The 22,023-nt window shown below is 35.6% G+C and overlaps 1 protein-coding gene across 6 annotated transcripts in view; it reads left to right on the top strand.

Annotated features, from left to right (window-relative positions):
• The window catches only part of ADAMTS3 (ADAM metallopeptidase with thrombospondin type 1 motif 3), a 258,656-nt gene that overhangs the window by 48,649 nt on the left and 187,984 nt on the right, over positions 1 to 22,023 (top strand). Inside the window, exon 3 of one of the 6 annotated variants that reach the window (XM_042984400.1) lies at positions 2,756 to 2,840. The exons of the other annotated variants lie outside the window; for them this stretch is intronic. The gene's annotated coding sequence lies outside the window, so the exon portion shown is untranslated. The remainder of the gene's footprint in view (positions 1 to 2,755; positions 2,841 to 22,023) is intronic. 6 annotated transcript variants of the gene reach the window in all.

The following is a 22,023-nucleotide window of genomic DNA, read 5'->3' on the forward strand; positions in this document are numbered from 1 at the left end:
TTGGTTGAGCATCCAACTTCAGCTCAGGTCATGATCTCACGGTTCATGGGTTTGAGCCCCGCATCAGGCTCTGTGCTGACAGCTCAGAGCCTGGAGCCTGCTTCTAATCCTGAGTTGCCCTCTCTCTCTGCCCCTCCCCAGCTTGCTCGCACATGCTCTTTCTCTCAAAAATAAATAAAACATTAAAAAAAAAAAAAAAACAACTACAAGTGCTGTTAATAAGAATCTAAAGCTTGCCACTTGCATTTTTGAATAGTTTTAGATAGGTTCTCATTATACTTTAATAATGGGAAGACATTTCTCATTGTAGTTCATATGCTAGAGACAAAAGAATAAAAAAAAAAGTCTTTTGAAGTCACTTACAGATCTTTCGAGTTCCAGATCAGTGGTTCTTGAACTTCATTTGGCACGAGTCTTGCCTGGAGTGACTGCTGAAAATACAAATGTGTGGGTTGCTTTCCAGAGATTTTGATTTGGTAGGTCCATGGGGGCTCAAGATTCTAGTTTTATCAAATACCCCAGTTGACTATGATGCAGGTAGTATCTGGATCACACTCTGGAAAATTCTGATCTAGATGATTTCATGTTAGCTTATGAGTAGTGTCAAAGAAATAAGAATTATGTATAATTAGTTCAAAGATTTGGAATTTAATTATAGTAATTTTGACTGTTCAGATTATTTACTCTTAAACCACACTTCTACTAAAGTGGCTAAGAATTCTGTTATTACTGAAAATATTAGGTAACTTTGTATGGAAGTTAATGGTAAAGGAAAGTGTATGAGTAAATTTTACATTCTTGACTAACATTTAAGTTTTTGATGCATCTCATATACTAGTAGCACATTTTAAAAATATTTTTCTTTTTTCAAGTTTATTTATTTTTAGAAAGAGTGAGCAAGTGTGCAAGCACCTGTGTACGGGGGGGAGGGGCAGAGAGAGAGGAGAAGAGTTCCAAGCAGGCTCTGCACTGTCAGAATGGAGCCTGACATGGGGCTTGATCTCATGAGCCGTGTGATGATGACAGTGAGCTGAAATCAAGAGTTGGATACTGAACTGTCTGAGCCACCTAGGTGCCCCAGTAGCACATTTAAAATATATATAGATATCTATATATAGATATCTATATATCTATATATAGATATCTATATATATCTATGAGAGTATTTCATGGTGAGTTAGAATGTTTTATTTTTTTCCTTGTTTTTGTTTGGAATAAGTCCGTATTCTCTGATAAATATAGTATATTAGGCACACCAAGACTGTAGTTTCATGCCATATTTCCTTGAAAGTTGTTTTTCTCATGCGTGTATTTTTACTTCTGAAAACAGTGTTCCCCCCCACCCAGGATTTTCTAGTAAAAACCTTTTTATCACATCTATTTCTCTCAACATAAGATGATTTGAGTTGTGATGTCCTTTAAAAAAAAATTAACCAGGAGTGAAACTGACACTATCAGTGATACAATTAAGAAGGAAGCCAGGAAGTCCAATTTCAATTTCCGAAGGCACTGAGGGTTGCATAAAATGTTATAGGGAGCAGTTAACCAGGATGGAGCACAGCAATCAAAAACAGAGTGCTTACTTTTGAGTAAAATTATCAATTTTGCCAGCCTCAGCATATAGCAGCTGGCTCCATAAAACAAAGGATGTGTTTTACTACATGTAGTATGGGAAAAATTGGTTACATACTTTCCTTTTAGTTATGCCTGAACATACATAGTTATAATCATCTGCAGAAGTATCCACATGCACAAATAGACTAGACAGCTAAGGGCCACACAGCTGAAATCTGTATTTTACAAATTGCCACAGCCTTTGAAAGTCTCAAGCAGGAAAAGCAAACCTAGTAGGTTTTTTTGTTTTTTTTTTAAATCTTTTAACTGAGCTCAAAAAGATCCTCAAAGCACAAATAATGGCTTATCTTTAGTGGCATGAATTCAAGCAATAAGTGTTTACATTTTTTTTTGTTGTTCAAATTATTTAGACAAACTTCTGGATAATGTTAAGATTAGCTAGTCAATTTTAATGTAAACTGACATTTTTCTGATGAGGATCATTAACCTAGAACAAGAAAAGTTGAGATTTTTGTTGGTGGACACTTTGTTATATTTTACATACTGATGCTTTCGTTGCAGAACCCTTGAATACTTGTAAATCCTATGACATAATATATTCAAGAGTGTAAAAATACACGTTCCTTAAAAAATAGTCGATATTTTATGATATTCTTCTGGCTTAATACTTTTGTGAGTTATCTTCTGATAAGATATTTTAATATTTAATATTCAGTAATTCACAGTAAGTCAGAGGTTCTTACTGATTTATCTTCAGTTATGTAATTTCCATAAGAATGTAACAGATAGATTGGAAAGTGTTTTATAAGTTCTACAAAAGAATATGTTTAGGGGACACTCAGTAGAACAGAAGTAGTGACCTATTAAATTAAAAAATAAGGTGCTAATTGTATTGCATGCTGAGGCATTTCTTAGCCATTTATAATCATGACAGAAAACATGTTCTGGATTGTTTGGTCGTTCCAGAGGACACTACCAGAGTAGGGGTGTCTACAGGGTGAAGTGATAGGATAAAACACATCTACGCTTATCCTTAAGATAGAACATTTCCAGCAGCTTTGCCTTCCTTCCATTTTAAATTTGTGGATTTTTACCAGGAAGAAAGCTTCAAGTATCTGGTTCATGCATTTAACATCTAATAACTTCTCTTTAGATAAGCAAAATGTGCTTTGATTTCAAGGCTCTGACAACCACCAGCGGTAAGAACTGGGATGACACCAAGAAGAAATATTGGATATCAGAAATTGTTCCTGTGAAAAGTGAAGGTGGGGAAAAGTCCTTTGAGGTTTTGAGCTTTTGAAATATGGGATCAAAACGGAAGATTTTCAGTAATGTGTGGCTGGGTGTTTACTGTTAGAACAGGGTATGTTGTAGGTGCGTTTGATTTGAAGTATATAGAATCATAATTACCATTTTTAGAAACCAAATGAGAGAAGATGGTACAGAAGGACAGAGGCCCAAGTAAGGGGGAGGCCCATGGGCCCCCATTTGCCCATACCTTTCTCATTATGTTTAATATATTCCCTGTTAGAAATGTCAATGGAATGGAAAGTGATTAGGGCTGGTGTACCACCCACAGGAAAACCAATGACCTCTGACATTAAGCAGTGTTGGTCTTGGTGGGCTGGAACAGCTCAGCTTGGTCGTGGTAGTAGTTGTGCTGATACTGGGAGGAGAAGGAACTTATATATCCTCTTCAGAGGGGTGCTTGTGAGGATGACTATCCAGTGGGAAACGAGCATTCTCCAGACTGCGAAGGTTCCAGGGATCAGGCTGATGCTAGTCCCATCTTTCTGAACTTGAAGGAAGGTGAGCTCTGAATGCCATGGTCATGACAATCCACAAGATGGAGTTATTTTACACTGGTAAAACATTTCCAAAATGAACACTTGTGTGAACAATGCTGCTTTCAGCAAGATAAAGCCTGAAGTAAGAATGCTTGGTTTATTACATTCAAGGATATGGCTAGAAAACCGTACAAAAGCTACTGCTTCAGTGACCCCTTAATCATTCCAGATTTTATCAGTTCACCTTGCCAACCATGTAGGTTGAAAATTTCCTCTGTAAGATTAAGTGTACTCCTTTTTTTATCCATATTTGTAGGGGATACAACTGGATCTTGGGGAAAGTCTAACAAATTTCTTTTTACAAAATTTTAACTCATTTCAAAAGCTTAAGTGGAAGGAATGAAAAAAAAAAAACACCTTTCCCATTATAGTCATCTTCTATCCTTAGCACTTAGTATAATGACTGGCACATAATAGGTGCACAGTATATTTGTAGGTGACCTTTGCTTGCATGGGAAGAGGTAGAACAGAAATAGTGCTGTATTGAACTAGGAAATACTGTGCTGATTGGTCTATATGCAGAATCTTTCCTGTAGTAGATCTGGTTTATGGTTTATGCTTCTACCTTTTTTTTTTTTTTTTTTTTTACCACGCTGAAATACATATTCCAGGGGGGAAAAGTCCCTTCCCCAAATTGTTTGTAATGTTCTCAAAATCTGGGTTGGCAACACACTTGATGTATGTTATTGTGGGAAAGGTGGGTTTTTTTCTTTCTTTTTTCTGAAGATGATGAAGAAATAATTGAACTGAAATGAATAGGCATGATTGGATGCTTCTCTAGTTATTTGTTTTGGAATTGTCTTTGAATCACGTATTGTAGCCTTGACTGTATTTCTATAAAACAAGGTTTTAAAGCAGTTTGTCATTGGGATGAGCACTGGGTGTTGTATGGAAACCAATTTGGCAATAAATGTCATATAAAAAAGCAGTTTAGACAAACGATTTCCCTTTTTTTCCTTTTTGTAACAAAAGGACACATAAATAATAACATACAAACTATAAGCTTATCAATAATAAAAATGTAGCCTTTTTAGTTGGAATAATAAACCAATTGTGTAGCTTTTTTGGCTCTAATAATGAGTTTAGAAACTTATGGACTCATATACAAAGTGCATGAAACTTAGACAGTTATTTATATTTTTTCTCCACTTCGAATGTGGCCAAGAAAATCGATAAAGAAATATCAAAGATTTTACAAATCAAATTTATAAACTCAGAAGAATTCTTATTGCTGGTAATGCTTATTTGGATTATTAAACTCTTTTAGCAGAATAGATCTCTTTACTAAATACAAGTTGACTTCCATAGTGGTATTCTTTGGTGTATATGTAAAAGGAGAAAATTAAAAAAAAACAAACCCTGAATATGTAGGGAAAGGTATTGTTAATGAAAGTCACTGCTTGATATACGACTGTGCCCTCATAGTGAGTGTGGAACCAAAGGTGATGATTACAGAATGACGTAACTGGTAATCTATGTATGTTGCCTGGGGAAGACTGGCAGAAATGAACATCTACATCCCTTAGTTGTAGCTATTAAAATTTTTCATTGCTCGTTGGTCTTGTGACTCTCTACTTTCATCTAGTGAGTTGCTTTTGGCTCCAAGCCACTTCTTAAGAAGGCCATTGATTCTTGTGATGGAATGAGATTACTTGCTGCCAATTTAGGGACCAATTTTAGTACTGGTATCCTTTTTCCTTCTCAAGGGTGAAGAAAACTCCACATTCGCAAGTTTTTCCTTCCTTTATGGTCTTGTGTTTATTTTCCTGGACATTGAGTCAATATAATCTGTTAACGTACATATTTACAATGAATCCTTTTTTGTGAAAAAAAATCTAAGAGTTGACATACCTTTGATAAAGAACATACAGGCTCTAGACCAACCTCTATCTGGCATATGGTAGGCACTCTGCTTCTTCTCTTGTGACTTTGGGAAAATATCAACCTCTCAAAAAAAAAAAAAAAGTATCTTTTTTAAAAAAAAAATTCTCATCTATAAAATAAAAGTGGTGAGTGTCTATGATCTTCCCTAAAATAAGCTCTTAAATCTAGATAAGGATGAGCACAATTTTCATTAAATCTAGTCAACAATAGATAGGTTATTGAGCACTTATTATTTACAAGGCTCTATTTTCCCCTCCCGCCTTTTTAAACTAATGACATTGAAGGGGAATAAGGATGTGATAGAGCATATGAGAAGTGAAAAGCACCAGAGAGTGGGGGTGAAGCATTCTATCCAAGCTGGCACACCAGCTGTTCTAAGTAGCACATTGACCGTCAGATGCTTAGATTCTCCCTCAAATTATGAGCTTGATTCTGTTCTTAAACTCTTTCTTCCATCTGTTAATTCAGTCTGTTTCAGAGAAGAAGCATTTTTTTTCTCTTACTTTTGATTCAACTTTTTAGTATCATATATCTGCCTATTTGAAAAGTTGGTTTTACTACTTTTGGTCTTCTTGATGCACTGTAAAAAAAAAAAAAAGTAATAATAATAATAATACATGTCCGAAGTCTTGTGTTTATTAGTACTGGAAGAGACCCTTGGTGCAGAGACTTGATGGAGGGCTAGATTGTCAGTTGTCTTTATGAAATAGACATAGAACATGTGAATTCAAAACCTTTTATTTGCAAATGGCAGCCAGATAGGTCTCTCTCTACTCAACTAAGCAGAGATAGAAGTACAGTATATGAATATCAAAATATGGTAATTTAGGGTGTTCTCAATACCTACCATGGTGATGAAGATAATAGGTATTAAGTTTTGAAAGTAAATTAGAAGTGGGTAAAGCCTGGCTCTGCCATCTAGAAACTTTATTACTTTGGGAAAATTTAATGGATTTCTGTGGGTCATCATTTCTTCATGTATAAAGTAGGAATAATATCTACTATAGGGTTGTTTTTTTTTTTTTTTTCGGTCTGGCTTAAACTAGAGAACATGTGTGAATCTTCTGCATGCACAGTGCTTTTATGAAGGCAGATACACAGTTGTTACTTCTGTTAGAAATGTAGAAAGTGCAAATTTGGTTAGAGTCAGCAAATATATCTCCGGAGAGAAAAGAAAAACAATTAGGGGTTGAAAATCAGGGTAACTTTAAAAAGGGAAAATTGGGAAGAGAACTGGCAGAAAGATATTCCTTGAATGATTTTATTGTGAACATATTTTCTCAGTGATCTTTAACAAAATCAATGACCTGTGAAACCAGAACACAGATAATTAATGCTTAAAGGTGATAACAGGCAAAAAGTTACTAACATTCGGTATTAGAATACACATAAAACTGATTTATTATCTATTTTCCATGATCTGCTCAAATTTTTAACATTTCTGTCAGATCTGAAATAACTACTTGATAATTGAACAGTAGTATAAACTTTAAAAAATTTTTAGCGTAAGCCTTTTGTGAATGAGTCATTGTCATCAACACATCTGTAGAGGTTCAAGAAATGGGATAACAGAGGTGGAAACAAAATCTGCTAGAGCAGCGCATTAGATGATGTGGAGACATTTTGGAAGATTACATTTCTTTAAACTACAGATCTTGTTCCCCTGTTTTAGTGTTTGTTGTCATGAAAATAATCACAAACCCACATGCCCAAGGCTTAATGAAAACCTGGTGGCTGTAGAAATAATCAGAAGTATAACATGCTACATTTCTCTTTTTAACCCATTTCGTCTAACTTAATGTTTCACACAGTATTTTCAGGAAGTTTTGAGCATTCCAGTGCCATGTAGATACTCAGTTTTCAAAATTTGTGTAATGTGGGAAATAGATACAAGAAGGAGAAGGGATTGAAGGGGAGTGGCTTTTATAATCCAGCATTTTTCAAGATGAAGAGAATTAGGGGGGCCTTCTACTTTTAGAACCGATCCCCAAAAGTGGTCTCTAGCCACCATTTGACTGCCTCGTTACCTGAGCCTCTTCAGGTGCCCACCTGTAATCGGGTTGTAATCAGAACGACAGCGAGAACCCTTACCACCTCTTTTTACACACTTCCTGCCATGCTGCCTGTCTTCAGTAGCAGCAGCAGCAATTCCTCGTTTTTCCTGACAAAACTTGTGCGCCTTTCAGATTTGGTATGACTATCCTGGGAGATCCACCTCGTTTCTGCTGAGGTGAGTACAGAAATTGAAGGGAACTGAATTTTCCTGGCCTCATCTCTGGTCTGGTGCAGGAATTTAGAGCAGATGCAAGGAGTCAAATGTAACTCCATCTGTGCCTTAATGAGATTCAGACACACTCATCTGTCTTCTGGCCTTTTGTTCTTCAGCACTAAGTCTGTTCTACTCAGGGAATGTTCTGGTAAGACATGGAGGGTCTGGCTCTTGAGTTTTGAAAAGGTAAAAGTAGTTGTTTGTTTAACGAGTGATAGTGAAAAAAAAATGTATATGTTTTTTAAAAAAGAAGCCCGTAGCTTTCAGGACATCACTTGAAGAATTTCGCACATAAGAGGAACAAGGTTACTACCCTTACATGTAACATGCGGTATAATTTAGTGTTAGGTTTCTAAAGATTTATTAGTCTTTCAGTTTTCTTTTTTACACGATACAGTAATTCCAGTGTGTTTAGGGGAAGAGAATAGGATTGGGTTAGATTGGGTGGGAAAGGGGAGAAGGAGCCAACGTTATTTTAGAATAGGAATGTGGCAAATAATAAATGCTGTCTTAACGAAAATTGGGTATTCCTTCCCACTCCGCTTTTACCCAAATCATTATATTTTCTTTCCGTGAGGATGGGTACTTGGGGCAGCGTAACCACTGTCAGCAACAGATTTGTTTTCCACCTGACACCACGGTAGACAAGTGTGTTGTATGTCTAACTTGGAGACACACGAAGAGTATGCTTCTTAGAATTCATGGTAGAGGGACTGTTGTTAGTCTTCTGGGAAGAAGACAAACAAGAGGGAGAGGCTTACCACAAACAAGAAGTGAAACTAACACATTTATTATAAGGCTAATTACTGATACTGCTCTAACCAAGACTAGTTTAAGTTTAGAATTTTAAAAATCATATTTGTTGAGGTATTACATAGATACAGTGAACTTCTCCAATTTTAGGTGAGCCGTCTGATAAATCCGGACAGTGTTACACAGTCGCGTAGCCCTCACTGCAATCATGATATAGAAAAAAATGTCCTCATGTTCCTTAACAGTCAGTACCCTTCCTCTACCTCCACCAGCCGCTGATCTTACTTCTTTCACCTTAATTTTGCCTCTTCTAGAATTTTATCAAAATAAATCATACAGTAGGTATTTTGTGTGTCTGGAAGTTTGGATACTTTCAGTTATAGTGCTTTTGAGATTCAGCCATGTCCTTGCTGAGTCCGTAATTTGTGTATTTTTACTGCAGAATACTATTCTACTGTATAGATACATCAAAATTTGTTTATCCATTTACCAGTTGAAAGACATTTGGATTCTTTTAATTTTTTAGCTATTACAAATAAAGCTGCTATGAACATTAAGGTAGAAGTCTTTGGACAGGTTTTCATTTCATTTAAGTAAATATTTAGGAATAGAACTGCTGGATCATATGATAAGTACATATTTAACTTTATAACAAACTGCCAAACTATTTTATGAACTGGCCTCACCAATTTTCATTGTTCATAACAAGGTAAGAGAGTTCCAGTTCCTCTACATACTTGCCAACATTAGCTAATGCCAATCTTTTTAATTTTAGCTGTTCTTGTGAGTATATAGGGATGTCTCATTAAGGTTTTGATTATTTTCATTATTTTCATTGCTTTAATGACTGTAATGATGTTGAGGATTTTATCCATGTGTGTGCTTGTTATTTATATATCTTCTATGATTTGACTGCACATCTTTTGCCAATTAAAAAAAAAAACAAATTGTCTTCTTGAGTTTAAGATTTCTTCTTACATTCTAGATATTGTATTTTCTTCTGTCTGTGGCTAGCCTTTTTCATTAACTGAGTCTTTTATTGTATTGTATTCTAGTTTTTTAATATATTTAAAACATTTTTAAATGTTTTTATTTATTTTGAGAGAGAGAGTGAGCATGAGTATGAGCAGAGGAGGGGCTGAGAGAGAGGGAGAGAGAGAATCCCAAGCAGACGCGGGGCTTGAACTCACAAACTGTGAGATAATAATCTGAGCTGAAATCAAGAATTGGATCCTTAACTGACTGAGCCACCCAGGCATCCCTACTTAGTTTTTTAAAGAGCGAAAGTTTTTCATTTTGCAGTTTAATTTATTGATTTTTTTCTTTTATATTCATGCTTTTTGTGTCTTATTTAAACAATCCTTGACAAACTCAACATACTTTGTTTCCTAAAAATTTTTGTAGTTTTAGTCTGTATACTAATGTATTTAGACAGGTTACTCCCACTTTACTGTTCTTTTTCAAAATTGTTTCAGCTATCTCAGTTCCTTTGCTGTTCTGTATAAATTTAAAGTAATCCTGTCTATCTCTATAAAAAATGTTGCTTGGATTTTGATAGGAATTGTATTGAACTTATGTAAAAATTTGGAGAGAGTTGCTGTCTTTACTATGTTGAATCTTTAATCTATGATCACGTATGTCTTTCCATTTATTCAGGTCTTTTTTGCTGTTTACTTATTTTCTTATTTGTTTATTTAGAGAACAATAACAAGAATGGGAGCAAGGGAGAGGGGCAGAGGGGGGAGAAAGAGAGAGAATCTTAGGCAGACTCCACACTCAGCGTGGAGCCTGACACGGGCTCCATCCCACGACCCTGGGATCATGACCTGAGCCGAAATCAAGAGTCAGACGCTCAACCCACTGAGCCACCCAGGTGCCCCAATCTTTTTTTTTATTTCTTTCATCAGTACTGTGATGTTTGCAACATACGTGTCCTATACATGTTTTCTTAGATTTACACCTACTAGTATTTTGTCTTGTTTTCTCCTAATTTGGTTGTAAATGGTATTGTGTTTGTTTGTTTTAATTCTAGTGTCTATACGTTCATTGCTTACATAAAATATATAATTGAGGTTTAGTGTATCTTTTATGATGCTACCTTGCTAACCTTACTACTTCTATGAGATTTTTTGATAAATTTCTTGGAATTTTCTACATATACAACCATCTCATCTGGGATTAGGGATAGTTTTATTTTTTCCTTTATAATTTGCATGTCTTTTATGTCCTTCTCTTGTTCTGTATTAAATAAGAATGCTGAGAACAGACATATTTGCCTTGTCTTCAGTCTTAAAGGAAAAGCCATTACCATTAAGTATAATGTTACCATTTTACCATCAAGTATATTTTACCTTAAGTATAATGTTATTTATAAGTTTTTTGAAGATACTCTTTTTTAAAAATATTTTTTAATGTTTGTTTTTTGAGAGAGAGAGAGAGAGAGTGCAGGGGAGGGGCAGAGAGAGAGGGAGACACAGAATCTGAAGCAGGCTCCAGGCTCCGTCCGAACTGTCAGCCCAGAGCCCAACATAGGGCTCGAAGTCACAGACAGCACGAAACCACTACCCGAGCTGAAGTCAGATGCTTAACTGACTGAGCCACCCAGGCGTCCCTGAAGACACTCTTTATCAAGTTGAGGAAGTCCCCTTCTATTCCAATTTTTCTGAGCATTTTTATCCTAAATAGGTGTTAAATTTTGTCTAATGATTTTCTGCATCAATTGATATGCAGATATTTCTTTTTTATCCTGTTAATTTGGTGGATTGTATTGATCGATTTTTTAAATATTGAACCATCTTGGGGCGCCTGGGTTGCTCAGTTGATTAAGCGTCTGACTTCAGCTCAGGTCATGATCTTACAGTTCATGAGTTCGAGCCCTGCATCGGGCTATGTGCTGACAGCTTGGAGAGCAGAGCCTGCTTCAGATTCTGTATCTCCCTCGCTCTGTGCCCCTCCCCCACTCATGCTCTGTCTCTCTCTCTCTCTCTCTATCAAAAATAAACATAAACATAAAAAAATATTGAATCATCTTGTATCTGTAATAAACCTTGTTAAGTCATGTTGTGGAATTCCTTACCTTGTCATAGTGTTGAATCCTGTGTGCTAATATTTTGTTAAGAATGTTCGTATCAATATTCATAAAGATACAGATGTGGAAGTTTTATTTTTTTATTTTGTTTTGTTTTGCCTGTCTTTGTCTGGATTTGGTATCAGGGTAATTAGCCTCATAAAATGAATTGGTGTTTTTTTTCCTCTTCCTCTTCTGTTTTTTGGAAGTGATTGTATGAAATTAAATGTTAATTTAACCATTTTGAGGAATTCTTCAGTAGAACTTTCTGGGCTTATAGATTCCTTTTGTGTGTGGGGGGGGCAGGGGGAGATTTTTAAAGTTATGAATTTATGAGTTATGCCTTAATAGTTATAGGAATATTTAAATGATGTGTTTTGCATTGGATGACTTGTGGTAGTTTATGTATTTTGAGAAATTAATTTATTTTGTCTAAGTTTTCAAATGTATGTTTATGCAGTTCATTGTATTCCCTTATTATCATTTTGATGCCTGTATGGTCTTGAATCAGTCAGTCTTCCCGTTTCATTCCTGATGCTAGTAATTTGTATCTTCTCTTTCATTATCAGTCTTTCTAGAGACTTGTCAATTTCATTAATGTTTTCAAATAACCAGCTCTATTTCATTTTTTCCTGTTGTTTTTCTCTTTTCATTTCATTGATTTTCTATTCTTGATTATTTCTTTCCTTCTATATGCTTTGGGTTTATTTTATTCTTCTTTTTCTAGGTTCTTTAGGTAGGAGCTTAGATTATTGATTTGAGACTTTTCCTCTTTGTTCAAGTGTTCATTTCATGCCATAGATTTCTCTCTCTGACCTGCTTTAGCTGAGTCCCAAAAATTTTGAAATGTTATGTATTCATTCAGTTCAATGTATTTTTTTTTTTTTTTTATTTCCCTTGAGATTTTCTCTTTGACCCATGGATTATTTATAGCATTGTGTGTTTTCCAAGTGTTTGGGGGATATTCCTATTATTTATTAATTTGACTACAATGTCACACACACAGTCTGATATCAATTATTTTAATGTTATTGAGGTTTTTTTGGACCAGGATGTGACTTATCTTAGTATATTTTATGTGGACTTTTGGAAGTGTATGTATTTAACTGTTCTTGGGTGGAGTGTTGTGTAAATTAGATCATGTTGGTTGATGGTGTTGGTGATTTCTTCCATGTCTTTGTTGATTTTATTCTAGTTCTGTCAGTTCTTGCAAGAGGTGTATTGAAGATAGCAGCTGTAATTATGGATTTGTTTATTTCTCCTTTCAGTTATATCAGTTATATCAGTTTGTGTAACACATTTCACAGCTCTGTTATTTGCTGTATACATTGAAGATTACTACATTTTCTTGACGGATTAATGATTTTATCAGTACATAATACTTCTTTCTGTGTCTGGTAATTTTCTTTGTTCTGAAGTATACTTTATCATATGTTAATATAGCCACTCTTGATTTCCTTTGGTTGATGCTTACATGATATATCTTTGCCTTTTTTTTTTTTTTTTTTTTGCCTTCAACTTGCATATATTGAAGTGATTTAATAGACCAGAAGTCAGCATATAGTTTGATCATATGGGGAGAGGGAGGGATGTTTCATTCTTTTGGGGAGGAGGTGGGAGTTTTGGCTTCCCATGTGATCTCTACTGGTAATACAGGGGGAAGGGCTGGTTACTGACTAGTGGAGATGAAAGTTCTAGCTCCCCACTTGGCTTTCTTTTACATATTAGGTGGAGTGTTGGGGTGACTATAGCATTGAAAGAATGGAAGTCTAGGCTCCTTAGTTGGCTTGTGTTAGTGTGGGGGTGGGTGGGGCCATGTTTGTTTTTCTGTGGTGTTGTATTATATAAGGTTTTCTATCTTCTGAGGCTTACTTTCTCCTGGTCCTTTGGCTGAAGGAGCAGACTTTTGTTGGGGCTTTTGTTTTTTAGTCTGTGTCTGTTTTTTCTAACATGCTAGTTTTTCCATTCCAACTCTGGAATATATGAGGCAACAAGAAAGCCCTGCATCTCACTATGGGTCCTGAGGTCTCTAGCCAGTTTCTCTTCTGTCCATCTTTAGAGTCTTATTGTTTGTTGTGTATATAATGTCCAGGGTATTCAGTTATATTTTGTAGAAAGAATCCCTAGGTGGAGTAGAAGTATGTCTACCCTACCTTTCTGGATGTGGAAGCCTATAATCTGCTTTTTTAACAAGATCTCTAGGATCTATTGCTTGGAATAGCATGGAATACCATGTTGAATAGCAAGGCTCTACATAAGTTATTTATCATTATATTTGTTAATAGTGACATTTCATTCTTTTTAGAAGTTTGGAAATGGAGGACCAAGTTACCTTTGTTGTAAATTACAGATTTTGTTTTGCTGTACTGTATGCTAAATTTTAGATGAAGTTTTCCCTCACTTATATTCATGATCATCAAATATTACAACTAAGTTTGAGGTACCTCAGATTGACTGATGTTTTAATGTGAAACAAATCATTAGCCAGTTTCCTAAAGCATTTATGTCATTCTACAGCTGTCAGTGTCAACTATTTATAAATAAAGAATTACTTTTACCCTTCATGTTGGCTATTATACGTGTGGCACATCCAGTAGTTATGAGGGTACTTGGTAGCACAACTTTGATTTTTCTCTTATATGTTGGGGATTCACTGGAACTGCAAAATGAAAAAAGCAATACTCCCCTTGAATGGAATCCAATTTTAATATTTTGCCAGTGCATATAGGGGAAAGGACAAGATGCCATTGTTAGAGTCTTAACTTTAAAGGAATTTATAACATGAACTGGTAAGTTAATTAGCCTATTTTGGTAGAATCAGTAAGAAAACAAACTGCTTTTCATGGAAGAAAAAACTTATGAGTTACTTTTATGTTCAAGAGCACTGTTTATGTGTCCTTAATATACTGTATAAACCTACAATGATTTGCTTTGCATGCTGTTCAAAGATATTTCACCAGGGAGCTTTCTGTTTTTGGCATGTATTCTGCCATAACAGAGGATAACATTTTATTTTCAGAAGAAAAATGATCAGTATGTAGTTTGTTTTTTTATAAGCGTCTTTTCTCCTATGGGGCATAAAAGTTTGGTCTTGGCAAAAAACAAGAGATGTAATGGAATTGAGAATGTATGAATATCAGAATATTTATAAGAACATTATTACTCCTTCTATTTGTCATTTATATTGTCAAGCCTCATCTCATTTTTTTCCTGGACCTAGGTTTCCAGATGTGATGAAATAATATCACTTTCAGAAACTCAGGTCTCATTTCTGGATCTTCCTTGTATTTATTTTAGGAATTTTAAGTATCTGCTTTATGTTGCATAGTTTCTGGCATTCTAGCTTCAAACTGAGGGAAAAGTGATCTGTACTGCTAGCCTTGGGTGGGTGAGTGGGGAATCTTGGTTTCTCTAAGGCACTGGTTCTCATACATTTTTACCTTGGAACTCTTATACTCTGAGTAAGTATTGAAAACCTCAGAGATTTTGTTTATGTACATTACGTCTATCTACATTTACCATATTAGAAACTAAAGCTGAAACACTATTAAAAGACTGATTAATTCATTTACAGTAACAAAAATAAAGCTATTATATGATAACAGAAATTTTTTTTTTTTTTTTTTTTTTTTTTTTTTTTTTTTTTTACAAAAAGTAGCCTTATTTAAAAAAACAAAAGAATTGGAGAGAAGAATGACATTGGTTTTCACTTGTGCAAACCTCTTTAAGGTCTGTCTTAGTAAGACTGCTAGGTTTTTATATATGCTTTTTTTTTTTTTTTTTTAGACAGAGTGTGAGTGGGGGAGAGGGGTAGAGGGAGGACAGAGAGAGAATCCCAAGCAGGCTCCGTGCTGTCAGAGCAGAGCTCTACACGTGGCTCGATCCCATGACCCTGGGATCATGATCTGAGCCTAAATCAAGAGTCAGTCACTCAACTGACTGAGCCACCCAGGCACCCCTGCCTTTGCATTTTCATATGTTGTCTTGGCTGACTTAAATGAAGAAAATTTGATCTTACAAACATATACAATTAGAAAGGAAGGACATATTTTAATAGCCTTTTCAGATAATTGAGGGTATTCTTTTATCCTAACCAAAACTCAACAAATGGTAGCATTTTACAGGTTAGTTGCAGTGTGGAATCTGAAACCATATCAAATATTTTTGTCCTCTCTTATATTACAATCCTTGTCTCACTTTCAGTGGGTCATTTAGCTATGTTTGATTTTGTAGTTTCATCTGAAACATGTTGGTTCACTTAGTCATGAGATATTAGTATTTGTTAATATATTCACAAACCAATTCAGAGAAAGCCTTTTAGTGTTGGGAGGCTGTCAAACTCATAGTGGAAGATAAAAAAGTACTCTAACATTCTCATTTTCACTTAAAAGCTTCAATTTTATCATTGGCAATGACTCCTGTCGGTTTTCCTTGAAGAGGCAGGCTCACTTTTATTCATTTTCAAGATGTTTTGCCAAATACCCAAGTTTGAATAACCATAATTTATGTGAGTCTTTATTTTAAGTAAAAATTGTGTTCCATGAAAAAAGTGGCTGGCTCAGTGATCTCCCTTGAGATATTTCTTATATTCTGGTATGCAGTTGAAGTGTGATATGGCTGTGCGCTTCCCATTCATGTCACAGAATATTAAACATGTTGTACTTAAGGCTAAATATTTAATACAATGAACTGTTATTGTTTTATTGGGACACTGTTAATGTTCAAGTGGCTTTTAAAAAATTATTATTATTATTGTAAGCGTGTGGTGGTAAAGAATACAATGACTGCTAGTACAGTTAGATGCCATCAACTAGATTCATGCCATGGTGCCAGAAGTTTCACTCACCGTTGCTTTTGTACCATCAGTGCAAATATCAACACGTGAAAAAAGGCAAAAATATCTGCATATTGCGATGAGAATAGCTTTGACCTTGCAGAATTCCTTTGAGAGAATGGGCCTCAGGATCTTCGGGGATTCATGGACCAAACTTTGAGAACCACTGCTTTAAGTCATGGATATACAAGAGAATGGATATATTGTTTTATTATTATTATTATTATTATTATTATTATTATTATTCACTTTGAAATGTAAAGGAATTTCTAAAGAATAGTCCTGGTAGTTCTGATTGTACCCATGAGAAAAGGTGGCAATTAGATTATTTAAGAGATGGAGAAACCAAGTCAGCGTAGCTAAGTGATTTTACCTGTGACCAGGCAAGGTAAGTCAGAGGATATGCTGAAAAGGCTCAAATCTGAATGATCAGAATGAAACCAGCAAGAGAACCAGTACTTGCCTAGACTAAAATGATACTGGGCGTGAGCTTCTCCCAACATGCTCTTTGCATCTTGTATGCAAATTTAACTCTTCTCCAAGAAAGAGTATCTCAAAGAGTATGGCATATAGGGAGGATACTTGGAAGGGGCAACCTGAGAAACCTGTGTATGGCAGCCATTGAGATGTGAGGGGTGAAGCAGCAAGAAGAAGGAAAGGAAGCTGATTTTATTAATGGTCGGCTGTGTGCCAGTTACGCGCAGGACACTTCACATACGTTGTTTCTTCATTCTCATGACGAACTTATGAGGTCACTATTATCAGCCTCATTTTGGAAGCCTCATGTGAAAAAACTAGTGTGAGACTACATTGCCCCTGTGGGTTGGAATTGGAATTCAAACCATCTCTTTTGACGATAGTATGGCAATCTTCATGTAAATATTCATGGCCTACGCTGTTGACTGGTCAGTTGTTAGTATATCTGTCTTATAAGCATATTTCTAAATATGCATGCATACACTTCAAGCTTGATTTTTACCTGAGTAAAACAAACACAATTCTGTGTTCATTCATCCACTAGGGGGGGCAAGAGTGCTAACTTGTTAAGTAGATAATGATCGATGAGTAGGGTTTGAATTATAGGACTGTGATATGATTTATAATTGTATGTATGTACTGTAGGAAATTATATATGGAAAATTCTGAACAATTATCTAATGATGATTCTTAGTCAGAAAGACACTGTGCTATCTTCTTACTGAAACCCAGGAGACTGCTTTCACCCCCTAAATATGGAAAATAAATGAGGTGTAGTTTAACAGAAAAGGATGACTGGCAGTTGAAGGGAGGGATCATGTAAAATGGATTGGCAAAATCAGCAGTAAACCAAGTCAGAAAGATTTAAAATTAAGTTTCAAGTTTGTTTACTTTTTTGTTCTTAATACGTGTAAAATTTAACATTATTTATTTAACTTTGTTATGATCTGTTTAAAGCAGGGGTGTCTGAAAGAAGCAATATGATTTTCCTAAGACATTATTGAAACCTTAAAGGAAAGTATTATGTAACTTTTTTTGTATTTGGATAATGCTTTTATTAATCAGTATTTTTATTCCAGATCTATCATTAAAATATGGCTAGGTATGGAGGATCCTTAAAATAAGTGGTACGCCTAGTTTCTCATTTATATAATTGCCATATGGGTAACATAATAAAATTATGAAGTACTTTAAAAAAAATTTGAACTGTGAAATAATTACATAACATTTGTCATTATTTTTTTTCTAAGTATTTTTATTTGAAAAGGAATTTTGGCTATTGTCCTGATTTATTGTTCTTCAAGCATCCTGTAATGATTACTGTGAAAAAAATTAGAAGTTCCATGAGCATCATAACCATGATAATTGTGAAACTTTGCCAACCAGATTCTTACTTTGCGTATTATGTGCATTTTGTTTTTGTTGTTATAGTTTGTAAATGTGGGGGTCCTTTATCATTTGACTACTTATAGATACAATGAAGACTTTCTTGAGCTGTACAGAGATTTTTTTTTTTTCATTTTCTGAAATCTCTGAGGGTTTACTAAAAATAATATATCTTACATGATTCTAATTTTGAGAAGGTATGACTGTTGGAGACAAATGGGCCAAGGTTCATAGTCTGATTCACTCTGCCAATACAGGCCATGTGATTTTGGGGTATATCTTAATCTCCTTGAACATTAGTATGTGACTGGACTTCAGGGTTACTGTGGCATGGTAGGCACTGAGGATACAAAGTTGAATCCTAAGCTGTTCTGTCTTCAAGGATGGTAGTCTAGTCAGGGTATTCTACAACCAAGCAAACCATTCCAATGAGATGTGGTGAGGGCAGTAATAAAGTGATACTCACTTCCTACTATGGCATCATCTAAAGGGTTCCAACTGCATCTGGGACATAGTCCATGGAGATGCTTCAGAGGAGGTAAGCCTTGAATTTAAAGTGCTAATAGGTATAGAATTTGGAGAGCTAGGAGGAAAGAACATATTTTAAGCAGAAGAAATAGCATGGGACATATCATGATAGAAGAGGACAGTATGACTCTTTTTTAATATGTTTTGATTTTTTGAAATAATTTTACAGCACCTAATGCCCTCCTTAGCCCATCACCCGTTTAACAACCTCCACCCCCACCCACCTCCTTCCAGTAACCCTCAGTTTGTTTTCTGTAGTGAAGAGTCTGTTTCCTGGTTTGCCTCTCTCTCTTTTTCCATATGTTCATGTTTTGTTTTTTAAATTATGCATATGAATGAAATCATATTGTATTTATCTTTCTCTCACTGACTTTTTTCACTTAGCATAATATGCTCTAGCTCCATCCAAGTCATTGCAAATGAAAAGATTTCATTCATTTTTATAGTTGAGTAATATTCCATTGTATATATATACCACATCTTTATCCATTCATCAGTTGATGGACATTTGGGCTCTTTCCATAATTTGGCTATTATTGATAATGCTGCTATAAACGTTGAGGTGCATGTATCCCTTTGAATCAGTATTTTTGTATCCTTTGGGTAAATACCTAATAGCACAATTGCTGGATTATAGGGTAGTTCTATTTTTAACTTTTTGAGGAACCTCTATACTGTTCTCCAGAGTGGCTGCACCAGTTTGGGTTCCTCTTTCTCTACATCCTCACCAACATCTGTTGTTTGTTTCCATTGTTAATTTTAGCCATTCTGACAGGTGTGAGGTGATATCTCATTGTAGCTTTGATTTGCATTTCCTTGATGATGAGTGATGTTGAACATCTTTTCATGTGTTCTTTAGCCTTCTGGATGTCTTCTTTGGAAAAATGTCTATTCATGTCTTCTGCCCATTTTTTAAAATTATGTTTTTTAATTTAAATTCAAGTTAGTTAACTTGTAGTGTAATAATGATTTCAAGAATAGAATTTAGTGATTTATGGCTTACATATAACACCCAGTGCCCATTCCAGCAAATGTCCTCCTTAATGCCCCTTACCCATTTAGCCCATCCCCCCCACCCAACACCCTGCCAGCAACCCTCAGTTTGTTCTCTCTATTTAAGAGTCTTTATGGTTTGTCTCCTTCTATGTTTTCATATGATTTTTGCTTCCCTTCCCTTATGTTCATCTGTTTTGTATCTTAAATTCCACATATGAGTGAAATTATAATGTATTTGTCTTTTTCTGACTTAGTTATTTCGCTTAGCATAATACACTCCAGTTTATGCACGTTGTTACAAATTTCTGCCCATTTTAACTGGATTATTTGGTTTTTGGGTTTTGAGTTTGATAAGTTCTTTATAGATTTTGGATACTAACCCTTTATCAGATATCATTTGCAAATATCTTCTCCCATTCGGAAGGTTGCCTTTATTTTTGTTGATTGTTTCCTTTACTATGCAGAAGGTTTTTACCTTGTTGAAGTCCTGATAGTTTATTTTTGCTTTTCTTTACCTTGCCTCAGGAGACATATTTAGTAAGAAGTTGCTATGGCTGATGTCAAAGAGGTTACTGCCTATGTTCTTCTCTAGGATTTTAATGGTTTCCTTGATTACATTTAGGTCTTGCATCCATTTTGAATTTATTTTTGTGTATGGTGTAAGAAAGTGCTCTAGTTTCATTCTTTTGCATGTTGCTGTCCAGTTTTCTCAACACCATTCGTTGAAGAGACTGCCTTTTTTCCACTGGATATTCTTTCTTGTTTGTTGAAGACTAGTTTACCAAATAGTTGTGGGTTTATTTCTGGGTTTTCTATTCTGTTCCATAGATCTGTGTGTCTGCTTCTGTGCCAGTACCATATTGTTTTGATCACTACAGCTTTGCAATATAACTTGAAGTCCAGAATTGTGATGCCTGAAGCTTTGCTTTTCTTTTTCAAGATTGCTTTTGGTATCAGGTTCTTTTGTGGTTCCATAAAAATTTTAGGGTTGTGTGACTCTTTTAAATTATAAGAATATAGAGTGAAGGTGGGATAATATAGGGGAGTAAGTTGGAGATCTACAGTGGGACTGACATGAATGTATCTTGAGAACATATCATTATATTTAAATCTTATTTAAATGTTTTAATGTTTATTTATTTTTGAGAGAGAGACAGACAGAGAGCAAGCAGGGGAGGAGAAGAGAGAGAAGGAGACACAGAATCTGAAGGAGGATGCAGGCTCTGAGCTGTCAGCACAGAGCCTGACATGGGGCTTGAACCCACAAACTGTGAGATCATGACTTGAGCCAAAGTCAGATGCTTAACCGACTGAGTCATCCAGGCACCCCAAATCTTATTTAAATGATAGGAAGGTATTCATAACTTTTCTATAAGAAGTGACAGGATTTTGTATTTTAGGATAATCCTCGGCATTGCACTGGGGAGAAGTTGGAAAGTACTGCAGTAGATTCAGTGAGAAGTGGTGTAATCTGAGCTAAGACTATGTAAGAAGAGGCCCAAGGAACCTAGGATGACTCAGACTTCAGGTTTTGGTGACTGTATAGAAAGTAGAGGAGAGGAGCATGCTCTTTTGAGGGGATTTTGAGCTGGAGATAGAGATTAAAACAAAATAAAATGTAACTGTGAAGGAGTGTTTGAGGGTTTCAGTGTGCCAGAGATACAATAAGGTTTTTAACATATTTATTTGTCTCAGTGTGCCTTTGAGTTATTACCATCTATAATTGCCAAATAAGATAGCAGATTCAGGGAGGTCATATATCTGACCTAAGATTTAGCTGGAAGTGGTGGAACTTGGAATTGAATCTAGGTCTATCTGACCCTAAAGTAGCACCTTTTCTCACTCTATTACTTTGGGAATCATCATACAGATCTAGCTAAAGCAATGGGTATAAATGGAGATGGTCAGGAGGAGTATATAGACAGAGAAGAGACAATGGCAAAGGATAGAACTTGGACAAATAACATTAGATTAATGGAACCCACTCAAATGAAACATCTTCTGTGTCTATATAGAATATGCATTCAGAGAAGTGGGAGGCTAACTAGAAGAAGCACCACAACCAAGACAAAAATATTAGACTCATCCTTCAAGGCTCTCATTCTTTCTCACCTCCACATCCTGTCCATCAGCAAATTCCATTGGCTTTGCCTTCAGAGCATATGCAGAATCTCCACTTCCTCCTGTCCAAGCCACTCAAATTTCCTCTGCTCTAACAGGACTTCCTGTATCTATCCTTATGTCCCCCCCAACAGTCAGACCAGTCCTCTCAGAATGTAGATCAGATTGTCACTCCGCTGCCTTACAACTATCCAGTGATCTTCCCTGTCATTCAGAATATAATCCAAACTACCATGGCCCGAGGGCAGCAATGACTGTCACAGGCCACTCCTCTAACCTCTCCGTC

Source organism: Panthera tigris, chromosome B1 (genome assembly GCF_018350195.1).
Source record: "Panthera tigris isolate Pti1 chromosome B1, P.tigris_Pti1_mat1.1, whole genome shotgun sequence".
Classification (NCBI taxonomy): domain Eukaryota; kingdom Metazoa; phylum Chordata; class Mammalia; order Carnivora; family Felidae; genus Panthera; species Panthera tigris.